Below are 19714 nucleotides of genomic sequence, written 5' to 3'. Positions count from 1 at the left end.
TGGCAGAATAAATACAGAAACAAATGGAAATGTAAGGATAAGTGTTTAGGGTCTCAAGAAAGCCACATTGTTCCCTTTTAGGAGCAAATGATTCACAGATACAGATAACTGGTAGATAAATAAAATATACTGTATATATGAAAACCAATCACTGAATAACAATAATTTAAAACAAAAGTAATTTTAAAGTGTTACTAAACCCAAAACAGTAAAATCAGTCTGCATATACAGAAAAGCATGCTTGTTATACTCACTGTGGTACCTAAGGGGTTACTCGCCTACATTGTGTAAAAAGGCTGTTTGATCTTATATGCACAGATCCTCTTCTTCTTCCACTGACTCCAAAACATTTCCTGATAAGACAGAGCCTTTTGAGTCAGGCTGCACATGCTCAGTTTGGTGTGTATTGCTAGAGAGGTTTTTTTTTTTTTCTTTTCTTGGGAGAGTGCATTGCATGTGATCAGCACAGGGCAAATCGGTACTGTCCAGACAGAGGGTCAGGAGTCCTACAGCCTCATAGGACAGCTCAGTGCAGTATAAAAACTCCTCCTACAAGCTTCACCAGGAACTGATAGAAATCACAAGACTGGTATATACTGCTGATGAGAAAAGATATTTAGCAGTTTATGTTTACTAAAATAATTGCATTTCCATGTTCTGTCTACTGTGGGAGACCAGATATAGTGAATGCAGGGTCTTGGGTTTAGTAATACCTTAATTTAACTCTGCAGTTATCATTAAAATATCAACTCATGATCCTGCGATAAAAGACCTTGTTCAGGTATTTCCAGTGATAAGGTGACAACACCCTGCCTCTAAATTGTTGTCCTGTATTATCATCTTGCCACATGGGTTTCCGATGGAGACTACAAGTGGCCAACTTAACACAGATCACAAAGTCTTGGTTCACTGTTGTCACCCTTGTGACACCCTCCCTGAGAAATAACATGCCGGTGTAGGAAAAACATGTTAGCAGGTTGCTGCAAAGAAGCTGCAGGAAATCAGCAGCACTGAGATTCAACAAAGAAAGGAAAATAAGTAAAAAAAACAGGTATTTTCTTTTAAAAAGCTAGTTGTTTTTATATGTGGTGCATTTGGCATATAGCAAGCAAAATGCTATTTAGTTAGGGTTTACATCTACTTTATGATTTATGTCTAAAGCCATATATTTAGGTATATGCTGACACAATCTTTATTATTTAATAAATCAATTTCTACAAGAGCTAAACATTCAGAATACACGGTATTATATATGGTATTAATACCATGTATTCTGAAATATGTAGAAAATAATCAAATTACTGTACATTTGTGAATAAATTCAGTTAGTGACCACTCTAACACAGGACACGGGAAACTTTACATGAAATGCATTTAAATATGTTAACTAAACACTATACTGTAGATCCGTAGGAGAGCAAAGGACTTCTCTAGGGTATGTGAGGATGGTTTAACACTTGAAAACCATAGCAGGTATGCTATAGCTCTCTATGCAATGCTCTTTGCATCTCTATGCATTGCTCAATATTACTTTGAAGTATTATTTTTAACAGATGGGCTCAGAGGATTCCTCTCTTTTAGTCCTACATATGAATGAATCAGCAGACGGACACTGATCAGTTTCTCAGATTTCTGTTTTAGAACCAACTAAAATAAACCGCAGAAGAAGTAATTATGTTCTAGCTTAACGTTCAGCTCCTAACACCATAGCACAGAAATGGCAAATTAAGAATCCAACTGTTCATAAGCAAGCCTAAGCATGCCTGCTTCACTTCAATCACTGACCTGATCATCACTGTGCAGCCATTAGAAATCTAACACTACATTACACAAAGTAAGTTTATCATCAGCAACAAGAAGGCTGGGACTCCCTGTTTTTAGATAAATACTTCCATACAAATTAAAAAAGAAGGTAAGAATAATGTGTTAGATGATTCTCTTTTAGGGGTGTAATAATTTCACCTTGTACCCTTGGTCAGGTGTTGGAACCAAACCGGACGAGTACTGTCTCATTTTTCCTTGGATGGGACAGCCACCCACCTACTGTTGATGAAACCCTCTACCATATTGTTTCACACTTCTGGCCATAGGTCCACTCACAACATTCCTGGCCATAGGCCTTAATATTTCGAAATAAAGAAATGTCCACACACACACAAAATGCATTTTCTGCACTTTACTGTAACTTTGCAAGGTTTCCATGACATCTGCCATCACATTGACATACTAACAGAATTCTTTGGTGAGGAAGGCCATACTCAGGATTAGGCACTCTGAAGTTTTCATTTATGCGTTGAATGCCAGCATATAATCTAATAGGCCATTTTCCCTTTGCATCTCCTCTCCTTGTGAGCACCACAGAGTTGGAACCACTTTACCCCATATATACTCCACAGTATAGTCCACAGTATTCAGCTTCCATCACCAAGTATAATCAATGTGCCTTTATAGGTATACCAGTCTCTCCTAATGTTTCTTCCATGGCTCTGTCCAGTCAGGCATGTTCTCAGATGGCACACTCACTCCTGGGTGAATTAGTACTCACTTCATAGGACTCTGGTCTGGTCTAAAAGGCTTTTTGCACTCAGCTCATGACCCACAGAAGATTATAAAAATAGTTGGGATAACTATAGAGTACAGTATGCAAGTATGTATGTGCCATACCTGTGGGATCCCCATGGAAGCTGAAAATCACTGTAGTAGGCATCACTACAACAGTGATCTCTGCTAGTTTCCGGGTTCCGTGCAGAGTATCTGCATTTCTGTTTACTGAAAACAGGAGGCTCTCCACTTAAAAGGGACACCAATCAGAGATCACTTTCCATTTTCTCAAAGAATATGAAGTGTTCTCTGATCAGATGAAGTGGAAATTGTGACTTCACCACCCGCCTCTCTACCTTGTCCAATCAGAGAATGCTTTGCAGTCATTAAGCAAACACAAAGTATTCCCTGAATGATGCACTGCCTGTGTTCATAATGTGCTTCGTGCACAGAAAGTGGCTGTGTATTCTTTGTGGCTATTGAGGAATATAATTACAGTAAAAGTTTTTGTGCCCAAATTTCAGCTTTTAGGACAGAACACTACTGTACCTGCAACAAAATATTCACAAGCACAAGGAAACCCCTGAGAGGCCAGAAGGGAATCAAGGCCTTTGAACCTGCTTCATCAAAGACAGATGCACCAAATTTTGCACTCTCCAGTTTTAGTAAATCAACCCCTGTGTCATTGTTAATCTATTCTTACCTGCCCTTGGTTTGAATGGTCCTAGGAAGCTAAACATATAGTTTGCTAAAGGAAAATGCACTAACAAGTTTTCATACTCCAAAGGTTATATCCGTAAATCTCTCTTTAGCTGACTCTCTGTATAGCAGTATATCAATATAACACATGTAAGCTGATTATTGTTATCATTACCAATGAAACAAATGATAACCTATGTAATTAAACTAACCAATGATGATAAAATGGAACAGTATTAATGTGAAAGAGAAACAACTAAATCCATTATTCCTTGTACTAATCGCTTACATTCACCTCCACATCCACCTTACATATTCATGAATAGACCCTTCTGAAGAGAAACCTCATTTACAAATTATAAAAAATGGTTTGTCTTATCATAAAATTACAGTCACTAAATTATTATTAGCGAGATAACATAGTTCAGCGCTTAGCAACCTAGAAAGGTCATTGTATTGTTCAAAATGCCACTGGGTATTACAGAGCTTTTAATAAAAAAAAAATACAGTTCCTTCTCTTTTTTTACATACTTCTCAGCAGGGAAAGTTGTAAAAGCTTCTCAGTGGGTCGTACGGCCACCATTTGAATTTGGCTTTGACTTAAAAGGATTGGAGTGGGTTGCCAAGAGAATGGCCCCATATATCCAATTGCTGTTGACAATGGGATGTCTATTCTGCCCCCATCACAACCAGCATGTTTAATGCAGCTGTATGGATTTACACAGTGGGTTTTCCAAAGGACCTAGCATCAAACAGGGCTGAAAAAACAAAAACCTATTTGTATGTTTCAATTTCAGGAACTCGAGGCAGAGGATTGTGGGAAAGAATGTGTGTAAAATTCACTCAGTATTGATTTCAGCTATTATGAAAAGAGAAAGAGCTAAGCAATTGAAATTAAAGCATTGAATGTCCTATTGCATGCAGAGCATTAAATACTGTTATTAAAGATGGTGAGAAGTTTATAGCCCTAAACTATAATATATGTGCATTTTGCCAGATACTCTGGTGGATATGGCCAAAAGCAACAAAGCAGTTATCAGTTTGGATGTGACTAAGAGATACAGTACTTTCAATAGTAGAATATTTATCAATGCCTACTACACCATAAAAGCCCCAGACATCCTCCAGGTTAACTATCTAAAATTGTGTTACCAGTTGCATGGTGTAATTGTAAAATGCATTGTGACTAGGGTTGAGTGAACCCAGACTGTATTGTTCGGGATCGTACCGGACTTTTGGGTATTCGGTACCCGGACACGGAACCGAACATTTCACTGTATGTTAGGGATACAGTCCGTTGTTCGGTAATGTTTAATGTTTTGGCGCGGTTTTAATGGCGCGGTTTCAACAGCTGCAAGGCAGCCAATCAGCAAGCATTTAACTAGTGTGCCCTTAGAAGCCATCACAGCCATGCCTACTAATGGCATGGCTATGATTGGCCAGTGCAGCATGTGACCCAGCCTCTATATGAGCTGGAGTCACATAGCGCCGCGCGTCACTCTGCTCTAACTATACTAGGACCAGGTTCCTGCTGCTGCTGAGGGAGAGATAGAAGATTATTATAGGGGCAGGCTTCTTTCAGGGAAAGAAGAGGAAGAATCAGACAGTGATCTACATTGATTTTATTATGTGGGGGTGCAGTGCACGATCTTTTTGCCCTGACCTGAGCCAAGTGAGGAGGAGGGAGAAAAAAAAAACTTTTATCAGTCTGTTAGGTGGGCGGCGTGCGGAGTGCAGCGACCATGTAATGCAAGCTCAGTGCATATGTGTCTGCTTAATCTGGATTTAAAAAAATAAATAAAACTTTTTTCCTTCATATTTTACTGTGACTTACAGCGTTTAGACACTGCAGTTCTAATCTGCTCTTCAAAAAGCACCAATTTAAGGGGAAAATAATTTTTTTTCAGTTTTTAGGGAAAAAAAATATTTTCAGTTTTTCATTCAAATTAGTTTTTTTTTATTCAATAGTAGAATTGAACAACAACAGTATCCAACCTGTTAGGCGTGCGGCGTGTACCAGCCATGTAATGCAAGCTCAGTGCATATGTGTCTGCTTAATCTGGATTTAAAAAAAAACAAAAACTTTTTTCCTTCATATTTTACTGTGACTTACAGCGTTTAGACACTGAAGTTCTAATCTTCTATTCAACAAGCACCAATTAAGGGGACAATTATTTTTCAGTTTTTCATTCATACTTTACTGTGACACTGTCATACAGCGTTTAGACACTGCTATTCAAATCTGCTCTTCAAAAATCACCAATTAAAGGGAAAAATAAAAATTTTTCATTTATACGTCACAGTGAGATACACCCATTGGATACTGCTGTTGTATTCTGCTTTGCAATAAAAACCCATTTAGGGGAAAAAAATTAAATTGCAGCTAGTCTGTATATGTTACAGTGAGATACACCCATTGGATACTGCTGTTGTATTCCGCTTTGCAATAAAAACCCATTTAGGGGAAAAAAATTAAATTGCAGCCTAGTCTGTATATGTTACAGTGAGATACACCCATTGGATACTGCTGTTGTATTCCGCTTTGCAATAAAAATCCATTTAGGGGAAAAAAATGAAATTGCAGCCTAGTCTGCATATGTTACAATGAGATTCACCCATTGGATACTGTTGTTCTATACCGCTTATCAATAAAAACCCATTTAGGGAAAAAAAATAAATTGCAGCCAAGTCTGCATATGTTGCAGTTAGATACACCCATCGGATACTGTTATTGTATTCCGCTTATCAATAAAAACCCATTTAGGGGAAAAAAATAAAATTTGCGGGCCAGTCTGCATATGTTACAGTGAGATACACCCAATGGATACTGTTGTTCTATTCCGCTTATTAATAAATAAGTCAATAAGTCAATCAATAAGTCAATCAATAAGTCTGGCCAGCATGTGCAAGGTGGAGTTCCAACTTGTGGGTACGTCTCATATGAGGCGGTGAGCGGGAAGGGCGAAGTTATGCTGCAGCGCTGACAGGCGAGCAACAGCAGGGTGAGAACGCCGAAAGTGCACACAGACGGTCCGCACTTTCTGCAGCAGATCTGACATATCGGGGTAATTTTTAAGGAAGCTCTGTACCACCAAATTCAGCACATGTTCCAGGCAAGGGATGTGTGTCAAACCGGCGATGCCCAGAGCTGCTAAGAGATTTCGACCATTATCGCACACCACCAGGCCGGGCTTGAGGCTCACTGGCACCAAACACTCATCGGTCTGCTGTTCCATGCACCTCCACAACTCCTGCACGGTGTAGGGTTTTTCCCCCAAACAGGCAAGTTTTAAAACTGCCTTCTGTCGTTTACCCCTGGCTGTGCTAAACTTGGTGGTGAAGGTGTTACGCTGACCGGATGAGGTGGCGGTAGAGGATGAGGAAGCGGAGTAGGAGGAGTTAGGAACAGGAGGCAAACTGAAGCGCCCTGCAATCCTCGGTGGTGGAAGGACATGCGCCAAACTGCTATCTGCCTCAGGCCCAGCTGCCACTGGATTTACCCAGTGTGCTGTTAGGGAGATATAATGTCCCTGACCATGCTTACTGGTCCACGTATCCGTTTTTAGGTGGACCTTGCCACAGATGGCTTTGCGCAGTGCACACCTGATTTTGTCACCCACTTGGTTGTGCAGGGAAGGGATGGCTTGCCTGGAAAAGTAGTGGCGGCTGGGCACGACGTACTGTGGGACAGCCACCGCCATAAGGCTTTTAAAACTCTGCGTCTCCACCAGACGGAATGACAGCATTTCAAAGGCCAGGAATTTTGAAATGCTGGCATTCAGGGCCAGGGATCGTGGGTGGGTAGGGGGGTACTTTCTCTTCCGCTCCAGTGTTTGGGAGATAGAAAGCTGAACGCTTCCACGGGACATTGTGGAGATGGTTTTTGGTGACCCAGGTGGTGGTGTTGCTGGCAGATCCTCTGTTTGCGGGGTGGCAGGTGCCCCTGTCACTACAGAGGTGGATGAAGAGGCCGAGACTGCAGCAGAAGAGGAATCAGGAGGAGCCAGAGACCTTTCTTGGTTTTTGAGGTGTCTACTCCACTGCAGCTTGTGCTTTGCACTTAGATGCCTGGTCATGCAGGTTGTGCTCAGGTTGAGAAGGTTTATGCCTCGTTTCAGGCTCTGATTGCACAGTGTGCAAACCACTCGTGTCCTGTCATCATCACATTGTCTGAAGAACTGCCACACTAGGGAACTCCTTTGAGCTGGCTTTGGTGTGCTCGGTCCCTTGCTGTGTTGGGCAGTAGCAGGCGTAGTGTCTAGGGCACGGCCGCTCTGCTTTTGCACCCTGCTCCCTCTTCTGCTGTGCTGGTGGCTCTGTGCGTCCACCGCCTCTTCCTCCAAACCACTCAGGTCACCTGCATGACGTTCATTCCATGTGGGGTCCAGAAACTCATCGTCCTCCATATCATCTTCCACCCAGTCTTCACCCCTGCCCTCCTTGTCGGTCTCCACAATTTGAAATTCCGCAGCAGTTGGCACCTGTGTTTCATCATCATCTGAGACGTGCTGCGATGGTCCTCCCATGTACTCATCTTGAGACATAAGTGGTTGGGCATCGGTGCACTCAATCTCTTCCACTTCTGGGGCAGGGCTAGGTGGATGGCCCTGGGAAACCATACTAACAGAGTCATCAAAAAGAAGAAGAGACTGCTGCGTGACTTGGGGCTCAGACTGCTTGGCTGATTTGCAAGGGGGTGAGGTGAAAGATTGATGGACATCGGCTGCAGATGCCAACTCTGACCTTTCAGCAGAAGACTGGGTGGGAGACAATGTGAAGGAACTGGAGGCACTGTCAGCAACCCAATCTACTATCGCCTGTACTTGTTCTGGCCTCAACATTTGTAGAGGCTCATTAGGCCCTGCCAAATACTGCTTCAGGTTCTGTCGCCTACTCGCAGCTGAGAAAGGTGTTTCACTTGTGCGTGTAGCTGGCACAGATCAACCACGTCCTCTCCTTGCAACAGGAGCTCCACCAGCAGTACCACGACCCAGCACTAACATGGTGGAGCAGTATGTGTGCACACGCCTAGATGTACTGAATGACGGGTCTGCCCTCTTCAACTTCTGGGTCTCCAAGTTGGGCACATGGCCTGAGCTTGCCCTTTATGCCTTGGAGGTGGTGGCCTGCCCTGCAGCCAGTGTATTACCTGAACGTGTATTTAGCACGACTGGGGGCGTTGTCACAGACAAGCGCAGCTGCCTGTCCAGAGCCAATGTGGACAAGCTCACGTTCATTAAAATGTACCAGGCATGTATCCCACAGGACTTGTCCGTACCTTATGCAGAATAGACATGTATACCGGCCTTACCCAGCCATTGTTGTATTTGATCTTTCTTACTCTTTTGGGGTGTACCCTCATATAAAAAAAATTAAATTAAAAACCAAAACCAGTGTTGGCTATGGCTACCTCGTCCTCCTCCTCCGCCGCCGCTTCCACCTAAACCGCCATATCCACCGCCACCTCAACCTCCTACTCCATATGGGCCTCATTCTCCTCCTACATCATTCAAGATTATTTTTTATTTTTATGTATTTTATGTTATTTTAAGTTATTTCCCTATTCACGTTTGTTTGCAGAGCACTTGCCATGCTCTTAAGAAGATTTTGCTGCCATTTTCAGCCCTCTAGCCCTTTTCATGTGTTTTTTAGAGCCATTTTAGTGCTCAAAAGTTCGGGTCACCATTGACTTCAATGGGGTTCGGGATCGGGGTCAACTTCGGGTTAAGTCACGAACCCAGACTTTTTTTTCAGGTTCGGCCGGACCCGGACATCCAGGTGTTCGCTCAACTTTAATTGTGGCCTCCTAATTTTCCTGTTTGTGCTTTTGGGTGCAACATGCAGGTGGGGTTGGTGAAGCTTGAGTTCCACTTTAAGCATGCTCAACCCTGTGGATGGTTGTCCACTGTGGGGTTCCGTTTGCAGTCTCTTGAATTCTCACTGTATCTCCTGTTTCTCAATGTCAAACTAACCTTTCAATAACAACCTCTACTACTTGACCTTTCTTTGCTTCCCACCTGCCGTCTCAGATCTGTAGCCCCTCTTTGTAAGACTTCTGGTTTTCAAAGGCTGATCACTTTTCTTACTTTGTTTTCTGGTCCATTCTGGTAATGGATTCTGAATGTTTTTTTTCAACAGCAAAGCACCAGCTCATTTTATTTTGACACAATAGGCTGGTGTATGAAATCTGGGGCACCTAAATATGATAGAAGAATACCAATCTTCCCTAAAAGGTGGCTGCAAAAAAAGAACTTAGTAGTGTTTTTTCTTAATATTGAGGGATGATTATCTTTGGATCTGGCCAATAGAGACCTGATCTAGATCCACCACCCCCACACGCAGCTCTGCAACAACAAGTCGCTTCTAATAATGATCAGCCAGCAATTGTTTACTTTAGGAGTGCAGCCACAATGCTTCATGCTCAGAAACTGCCACGATGTAACTTGTGATGTCACTACACTCCTGATGTAAAAGCAGTGCAGTGGAACTGTGTTATGCTCCTCTACAATGCACTACTATGGAGTGATCTATATAAAGATCAGAAGACCAAGAGTTGATCTTTTCAGCTCGTGGGCTTAGCACTGGGTCCCAGGAGTTACGTACAGCTGGCATGTCAGGGAAGTCATATGCATAGTCATGCAAAAAGACCTGCACAAAGATGTGCACTTGCTAAAAAGGATACTGGAGTGACAACTAGAGGTTATGTGACTTGTACGCATGCGCATAACAATTCTCAAGTGAAAACTAGACATTCCTGACTCATTAACGTATCTGTGCATGTGCGCATGCGCATTATCGTGAGCGTGCGTGAATACTTGGCACCCTCTTGCCTATTCAAACTGGTTCCATAGACCAGAAGATTGCTGAGTGGTTGTCAGCTTCTACTGCCTGTGACCTAAACCTGTGCTTGTTCCTGTTTTTACCCAGTCTGTTTGATTCTGCTCGTTCCTGATACCTGATTGCTGACCTGGCTCGTGACCTGACTCTGCCTTTTGCCTACCATTCTGGTGCCTTCTCTGCTCGCCTGATAAAGACCCTGGCTTAGCCCTGACTCTTCTCTGGATCCAATTCTGTACCTTTGCTACTGGCCGTTACCGACTGCTGCCTGCCTGATCACCCAAGATCCTACATCCGCCTATTTCTGCCAGCTTGGTTTCTGTCTGCTGCCCTGCACCTGCTGCTGTGTACCTGCACCTACCTGTTCACCAGTCTGCCTGTTGTTCTGCACTTGTTGGCATGTACCTGCCAATCCACAAACCTGCTTGGCACCTGCTGCATATACCTTCTGTCCAGGATCTCCAACAAAGCACCCATGCCACTCCGTGCCCTGTTATATCCTGTCACTACCTTCAGGAGAAACAGGACAGGAGGTGTAAGGCAAAGCCCTCCTGTCTGCTCGGCCTCAACCAGGTACATGACATAGCATTTCCAGTGTTAGAGCCCACAGGAGCAACAAAGTCCTAGTGGCACTGTAAAATGATGCTGAGACAAATAGCTATTGTGTCTGAGACTTTTTCTAACAGGACCCAGGAGTCAAATGTTAAATGAATATTTGCATACATTTTATAAGGGGCAGCATGTTTGGTTATACAGTATAAAGTACTGTCAAAGTGTAAAATGGATGAAAAATATATTTATGTGCCACATAAAATTCTGTTACTTTTCCTGGCTAAAGTTCATATCTTTTTTTTAGATGCAATGCATACATATTGATGTATAGCACATACTGATGTCTTACATACAGTATGTGCTGTGGTGTATTTTAGGGTAGCCTGAAAAAGACAAATTTTACCACCACCCCCATATGCAGCTCTGCAGCAACAGGTCACTTCTAATAATGATCAGCCAGCAATAGTTTACTATAGGAGTGATCTTCTGCTGCAGGAACAGGCTGGACAAAGCTGCAGCAACAATGCTCTGTGCTCAGAGAAAGAAAAAAATGGATGTGGCCTGCGACACAGTGAGAGTGAGAGGCCTTCATCCCAAATATGTAAACATGTCCACATGGCACTGGCGGTCAGGCCCGATTCTGACCTCCTGTTATAATTGGTAGTGATGCACTACCAGGACCCCGGGTCTTTACTTTTTTGGTTTTTCTTGCTGGTTCACACGGTGGATTTGTTTCTACAGTATGGACCCTTACAGTGACAAGTAAGACTGTGTGGGATCACCACTGCACGATATTTGTCTCTAATCTGCATTCACCTTTTTTGACCACGTGGGCCAGTTCACACTGTTATTCCTCTTGCTCTTATCTCTATCTGTTAGTCACACTATATGCATTTTATATTTTTTATATATTACACAACAGGTATCTGAGAATCCAAAAACAAAATAAAAGCTGCGCTATAAGAGCCCATTCACACTAGCGCGACTTGTGAGGCAACTTGTGTTGCCCCAGGTAGCTTGACATAACAAAAGCAATGTTAATCAATCAGTGCCGTCTTAATTGGCACTACTAAAGTTGCTCCGACTTCAGAAAAGGGTCCTGTACTACTTTGAAGCGACCTGTGATCCGACTGTCCCATATACTTCAATGGGAGTTGCCTCCTTATCTTAATTGACACGACTTGTTATCAGACTTTCCAGGAAGAAGAAAGAGATTAGCCAGGCATTCCCCACAGACAAAGTCGCCTGTCTCTTCAAAGTAGTGCACAAGTCTCTAAACAAGTCACGGGGCGACTTTCTGGTAGTGGTAGTGTGAACCAGCTCTAAATGACTAAATGCATAAATGAATAAATAAATAAATATATATATGCAACCAATGCGTGAATGTGCACACTTACTAAACAGTATAGTGCCAAATGAATATATAAAATTACATATATAAAAATATAAAAGTATATGTGAACACTAGTAATAAAGAAATAAAGTGACAAAATGAAAAAATGTGACACAAAATAGTTAAGGGTAATGAAAGTCCCATAAACACTCCGTGTATAGAATATAATGATAAAAAGTCATCCGCCACAGCAGTAGATTTAGGTTCTCCTCTACGGTGCATCTGTCAAATAAAGCATGCCAGTGCGCTTACAAGATAATGGTAATGAATACACCAATCAGCATAAATTTCAGATGGGTCCAAATAGAGGAGCCGGTATGGGTCAGGTGATGCCAGGGACCATCACTGGGTAGATGTTCCACCATATACCGCACTCAGACCATATATAGCATAGACAGCAACCATCCAGGGGTTAACATATAAGGAATAAAAGAGCCCCCATAGTGTAATATGTAAACAACACTTTAATAGTAAAGGGAACTCACATAAAATAGCGCTATATTCAAAGAAAAGCCGGCTAGATACACTATCGCCCGTACTTCCGGGTTTTGTGTGGTGACGTCACTACTGGCCAATGTGCCATCACCTATATACTCAAATTATGGATTTGCCCTTTTATGGACATCTGGTCCGCTCTCCACTTGCCCTCAGGGTCTGTTTGGGTCACATCACCTCAGCCCTCGGGGTAGACCTCCCTGGCACCCCCCATCCACAGGGCTGCAAGACTCCCTTACCCCCCTTACCCCTTCCCTCTTTTGAGCTGACCTGTAAGTATTAGGGCCATTGGCCCCTATATATACATTTGTTCCTCTAATTGTGTGGATTTACCAATTTTGTATACAATACTACTGTAGTCTTTTTCTTATCATCTTTTTAGAATAATTGGTGTATCTATTCCTGGGGAGGTGGACATTGATCCATGAAACACGTAGAGTTACACGATGCCCACTAATTTCTGGATCACTTTGCAATGTGCAATGATGTATTTCCATCTGTTATAACTATGTATATTCTAAAACATCATGTACAGTATATGAATACTAATATATTTTTATGACATTATAGTATCTATGATAATTATTCAATATGGATCAGTTCAATGAAATGTTTTTTTAATGTGAATTGTATAATGTCTGCAAAATTGTTACTATGAAATTTCTTATTACGCAATAAATTCACTATCATGTATACTACGGATAACAGGAACATGAAGAGAAAGTGGCCACACACCAAAAAAATGACTTGATATTAGCAAAGGTTTATTTGAACAAGCACGCTGTTAGCCGTGTGAAACGTGTCTACCATTTACATTCTGCTGTACCTTGTATCCAGATTTGTACAAATAAATCTTTGCTACTATCAAGTCATCATTTTGGTGTGCGGCCACTTTCTCTTCATGTTACTGTGGTAATATGCTCCTTTACAATGCACTCATATGGAGTGATCTATAGAATTATTAGAAGACCAAGAGTTGATAATTTCAGCTCCTGGGCATAGCACTGGGTCCCAGGAGTTACATACAGCTGGCATTTCCATCGCTATTGCCCACAGGAGCAACTAAGTCCTAGTGGCACTGTAAAAAAAAGTGGAATCAAACCTTCCAGTATGACTTTATGAAAATGGGGTAGAGACAGGAAGGTCAACTCTACAGAGATGCACTGTTTAATGTAGTCATGGTTTCTGAGAACCTTCTGAGAACTTTTCTGCTGCATTGCTCCCAACAGTCCTAGATTTACCACCCAGAGGTATTTCTTCTATGCCCTGATTAGGTGATAAAATATTCCTGTACACACAATCAGAAATACCACTTTCAAAGTGATCATACCATAATCTGATCATTAGTACATAGATTTCGAGAGTCAAACGCGAATGTTCATCTGATATTATGTGATGGGACAGGCACAAACATTTTTCTCGTATGATACCAGATCGTACAATTTTCTTTTAATCAGTACAGTTTTTGTCCGAAAATACAATACAAATACAATACAATATACAGTATCTCACAAAAGTGAGTACACCCCTTTTGTAATTATTTTATTATATCTTTTCATGTGACACCACTGAGGAAATGAGACTTTGCTACAATGTAAAGTAGTGATTGTACAGCTTGTATAACAGTGTAAATTTGCTGCCCCCTGACATGTCTTATTAACTTCTGAATGCTTGGATTAACTTCTTCCCAGTTTGTATTTCCCGTTTTCTGTTGTTGTACTATTGCTAACTCCTTATAGAGTTGAATATATGTTCTTTATACTGCCTATATGTTATACACGGAATGACTGTTTTTTCATAAGTGGATTATCCAGGTGCGGGCTAACGTCTCTTAGTGTGGACACTTGGAATCCAAGACAGTATTTATCATTACACTGTTGTTCTTGTCATGTTTGAAAACTTAATAAAACCTATTGAAATTTAATTTTCTGTCCCCTCAAAATAACTCAACACACAGCCAATCATATCTAAACCACTGGCAACAAAAGTGAGTACACCCCTAAGTCAAAATGCCCAAATTGGGCCCAATTAGCCATTTTCCCTCCCCGGTGTCATGGGGCTCGTTTGTGTTGCAAGGTCTCAGGTGTGAATGGGGAGCAGGTGTGTTAAATTTAGTTTTATCACTCTCACTCTCTCATACTGGTCGCTGGAAGTTCAACATGGCACCTCATGGCACCTCATGGCAAAGAACTCTCTGAGGATCTGAAAAAAAGAATTGTTGCTCTACATAAAGATGGCCTAGATGACTATAAGAAGATTGCCAAAACCCTAAAACTGAGATGCAGCACGGTGGCCGAGACCATACAGCAGTTTAACAGGACAGGTTCCACTCAGAACAGGCCTTGCCATGGTCGACCAAAGAAGTTGAGTGCACGTGCTCAGCATGATATTGAGAAATTGATGTATGAGTGCTGCCAGCATTGCTGCAGAGGTTGAAGGGGTGGGGGTCAGCCTGTCAGTGCTCAGACCTTTTGCGGCACACTACATCAAATTGGCCTGCATGACTGTCGTCCCAAAAGGGAGCCTCTTCTAAAAATGATGCACAAGAAAGCCTGCAAACAGTTTGCTGAAGGCAAGCAGACTAAGGACATGGATTACTGGAACCATGTCCTGTGGTCTGATGAGACCAAGGTAAACTTATTTGGTGTCAAGCGTGTGTAGCGGCAACCAGGTGAGGAGTACAAAGACAAGTGTGTCTTGCTTACAGTCAAGCATGGTGGTGGGAGGGTCATTGTCTGGGGTTGCATGAGTGCTGCCGGTACTGGGGAGCTACAGTTCAATGGGGGAACCATGAATGCCAACATGTACTGTGACATACTGAAGCAGAGCATGATCCCCTCCCTTCGGAGACTGGGCCGTAGGGCAGTATTCCACCATGATAATGACCCCAAACACACCTCCAAGACAACCACTGCCTTGCTGAGGGTAAAGGTGATGGTAAAGGTGATGGACTGGCCAAGCATGTCTCCAGACCTAAACCCTATTGAGCATCAGTGGGGCATCCTCAAACGGAAGGTGGAGGAGCGCAAGTTCTCTAACATCCACCATCTCTGTGATATCATCATGGAGGAGTGGTAGAGGACTCCAGTGGCAATCTGTGAAGCTCTGGTGAACTCAGTGTCCAAGAGGGTTAAGACAGTGCTGGAAAATAATGGTGGCCACACAAAATATTGACACTTTGGGCCCAATTCGGACATTTTGACTTAGGGGTGTACTCGCTTTTGTTGCCAGTGGTTTAGACATTAATGGCTGTGCATTGAGTTATTTTGAGGGGACAGCAAACTTACACTGTTATACAAGTTGTACACTCAATACTTTACATTGTAGCAAAGTGTAATTTCTTCAGTGTTGTCACATGAAAAGATATAATAAAATATTTACAAAAATGTGAGGGGTGTACTCACTTTTGTGAGATACTGTATTACATTACTTCTGAATCGTAACTTTAGTAACTTCTGCATTTTCGATATGAGATTAGTATGCAAAAAAAAAACTGACGATTATTCGTCCGATAATCTCATCATGTGTATCAAGCATTAGAGAGGGCGTTGAACTGAGAACAGTGCATGCAGAATGAAGCGGCAACATAAGGGAGAGGCGTTTCTCAGCTGTGCTGTGCATTGTCCAGCTTTAAAATGTACACCCCACTAAGCACCAGTGTTTTCCTTCTCACCCTTTCCCTGATGCCAATTCTTTTTTTTCCCTGATATATATTTAAACTGTGCCGCACAGTTTTATGCCACAAATATAAAATAAATAAGATAATGGCAAAGCAATCACAATGATGTGCTCAATATACAAAAATACCCAAAACTATTTTAATTAAAGTGTCTATTATTCTCTCATTATAAAATATTCACATCTACGTTTTATCATAAATGAAAGGACACAAAATACAAAGAAAGTTTATTTGCTGTCAAAACACAATCCCATGTCCGTATCTTTATTTTAATTGCGTAGCGAAAAATGTCCCACACAACAAGCTCACACTTCTTTAACTATTATTCTGATGACCCGATATTGAATCCACCATACACAATGCAATGCCTACCACCTTCAATCTGATATTTTCATCTGATCTTTTGATTGAAAAAAAACTAGGTCTCACATGCTTTCCTCTTTAAGTAGGGTGCCTTAGCCAGGAATGGTTATACAGAGAAATAGGATACACTGGTTCACAAAATACCACCTATCACCAAGCCAAAGGCTACAGAAGAAATGTCTGGGCACTACCCCACCAAGAAGATGGGACTTTAAGGCAAAGATATATGGGGGATATAAGGATTGAATATGGACCAACAATAGATAAAATATTGAATTTTATTAGTAATAACAAAACATAGTATGAAATCACAGATGCAACATATGCATCAAATTAGACAGAAGGTACAAAAAAAGAACCAAAAAATACAGAAGAAGGAGTCACCAGGGTCCTACATGTTTCGCCAAAAGAATTGGCTTCTTCAGGGACCAACAGTGTATGTGACCTTTTTAATGGTTCATTTGTTTAGATAGCAGAACATATATCCATTGACGCCAACAAAACCCTGCAGTGGAGGGCAACCATGGGCGATAAACCGGCATGGGCCAGAAACTGACACAGAGCCAAATGCTTCCAACTGGGTAAGCACTGGACCGGGCTGGGGCCAGCAGCAAGTATGCAGTATCCCACAGAGAGGGCAGGGAATTGACATTCGAGTCCGGAAACGACTACCTGGCGTTTTGTGCACCGGACTACTTATGCCATGCGTTGGTTCACAATAGGGGAAGCTATTTGACTGAGGCTTGGATGTCAATTCCCTGACCTCTCTGTGGGATACTGCATACTTGCTGCTGGCCCCAGTCCGGTCCAGTGCTTACCCAGTTGGAAGCATTTGGCTCTGTGTCAGTTTCTGGTCCATGCCAGTTTATTGCCCATGGTTGCCCTCCACTGCAGGGTTTTGTTGGCGTCACTGGATATATGTTCTTCTATCTAAACAAATGAACCATTAAAAAGGTCACATACACTGTTGGTCCCTGAAGGAGCCAATTCATTTGGCAAAACATGTAGGACCCTGGTGACTCCTTCTTCTGTATTTTTTGGTTCTTTTTTTGTACCTTCTGTTTAAATTGATGTATATGTTGCATCAGTGATTTTATACTATGTTTTGTTATTACTAATAAAATTCAATATTTTATCTAATGTTGGTTCATATTCAATCCTTATATCCACCATATATCCTTGCCTTAAAGTCCCATCTTCTTGGTGGGGTAGTGCCCGGACATTTCTTCTATAACCTTTGGCTTGGTGAAAGGCGGGATTACTCCCCTACCCAATTTTCTTTATTAGCCAGGAATGGTGTTCTCCTCTATGGAATCCTGATGGTTCCACCTCATCCACGCGTAAATATATATAAGAAGCTATACGGAGTTTGCACGTTCTCCTTATACTCGCATAGGTTTCCTCCCACACTCCCGAATGACAATTTTGGGGCACTTTTTCCTGCTAATAAAACCAGGGGATTTTTTTCCAACCATTGGCATTGGAGATTTTTTTTTTCTCTCACTGATCACTGACATTGAGTAATTTTTTCTCGTCTTTTACCACTGACACTAGGTAATTTTTTCCCTCTACTGACAAATGACATGTGGGTATTTCTTTCTCCCATACCCCAGCATTCAATAAGTCCCAGGGCTGTCCAAATCTCCTTAACCAGCTTTCTTTTCACATCCATCTTCTCACTGAATTTCAAGTTGGGAGAGACCATCATGGTTTCCTTGACTTTTTAGGCAACTTTTTAGGTTGTCAGTGGTTGTTTTTTATCATTTAGTCAGCCCATTGTGTGGGAATACTATTATTAGTATACAGAGTTGTGCTTCTTTTTCATTTCCTGTCAATGGAACACATCGTGGAGCGCAAGTGTAGCAGGTTTTCCAGGTCTGTGGCCTGATGTGGGTCTGCCATCGGTACTGGTTACCCCTTCAGCCATTGTGAGCTGGACCCTGGGAGTGAGCACTGAGACATTGACAACTCCGGCTTTGTTTTGTTATTTTATTGTATTTAAGGGGATGGGAGAAGGGAATGAGTGGGATACTCCTTTAGGCTCAACTAAATACAATTGTGGGACTTTTTTGGAAAAAATGCCTGTTAGCGCTGTCTTTTTTTTTTTTTTTAATAATATTTTTTATTGAATTTAAACAACATACAAGGAGAAAAAAGAATATACAGTCTATACTTGGTGAACATCTCAAAAATACATACAGTACATATAAAATATTGAGGGGGGGGAGGGGAGGGAAGGGGATGGGGATGAGGATAGGGATGGGGATGTTCCGGCAAGGAATGTGAAATCAAGCAATCAAAAGATCGAGAATGCCATACAACGCTTAACAAAAAGCACTAACAAAAGCAACAGGTATATATGCCGTGCGTGCTCGCAGCAGACTAAATGGCTCAGAGCGCACTAGGAACTTATCAGTCCAAGTAGTGTGTCTCCTTCTAACAAAGGAGATAGAGGCGACCACCCCCCAGCTCCCAGTGGGAACATAATTTTGTGGGAGTAGCGCCCCCCCCCCCCCACCTCAGAATCTACTATTACAGGGAGAATATTTCCAGTGCTGCCACGCCTTGTTAAATTTTGGGAACGAAAGGGAGTTAAACGCCAATGATCTTTCTAAAGCATAGTTGTCATTGACAATTTTGACTACTTCGGAGAAACTGGGTATGTCTAGAGTCTGCCATCTACGCAAGATCAGCGTTCTGGAGGCCAGGAGAATGTGCAGGACCATCTGTCTATAATACACCGGGTACATAGCTAAACCTAGGTTCAGCAAAGCCAGTTCTTTTTTGGGTGGGTGCAAGATACCTCTACATTCTGCTATACATCTGAATACCCTATTCCAATAGCTGGTCAGTGAGGGACAATCCCACAGTATATGGGCAGAAGAGATCAGGGAGTGAAGGGAAGACTTTTGCCAGCCTATATGGGGTGTAGTACCACCGGTTGGTGATTTTCAGCATCATTTCACAGTGCCACGTGAAATGGGGAGTATTGGTAGGTAGAAGTGAGAGCATGGGACCACTGCTCTGGGGTGAACCTAAGGTTCAAATCCCTTTCCCATCTCAGCATAGACGTAGAAATGGGGGGTCTGGTCTGTGCAAAAGAAGGTCATAAAACAGGGATATACCTCTGGCAGTTTTCCTAACGGAGTGGTAGT

The sequence above is a fragment of the Pelophylax lessonae genome (assembly GCF_965119305.1).
Source record: "Pelophylax lessonae genome assembly, chromosome: 8".
Classification (NCBI taxonomy): domain Eukaryota; kingdom Metazoa; phylum Chordata; class Amphibia; order Anura; family Ranidae; genus Pelophylax; species Pelophylax lessonae.
This window is presented reverse-complemented; position numbering follows the sequence as displayed.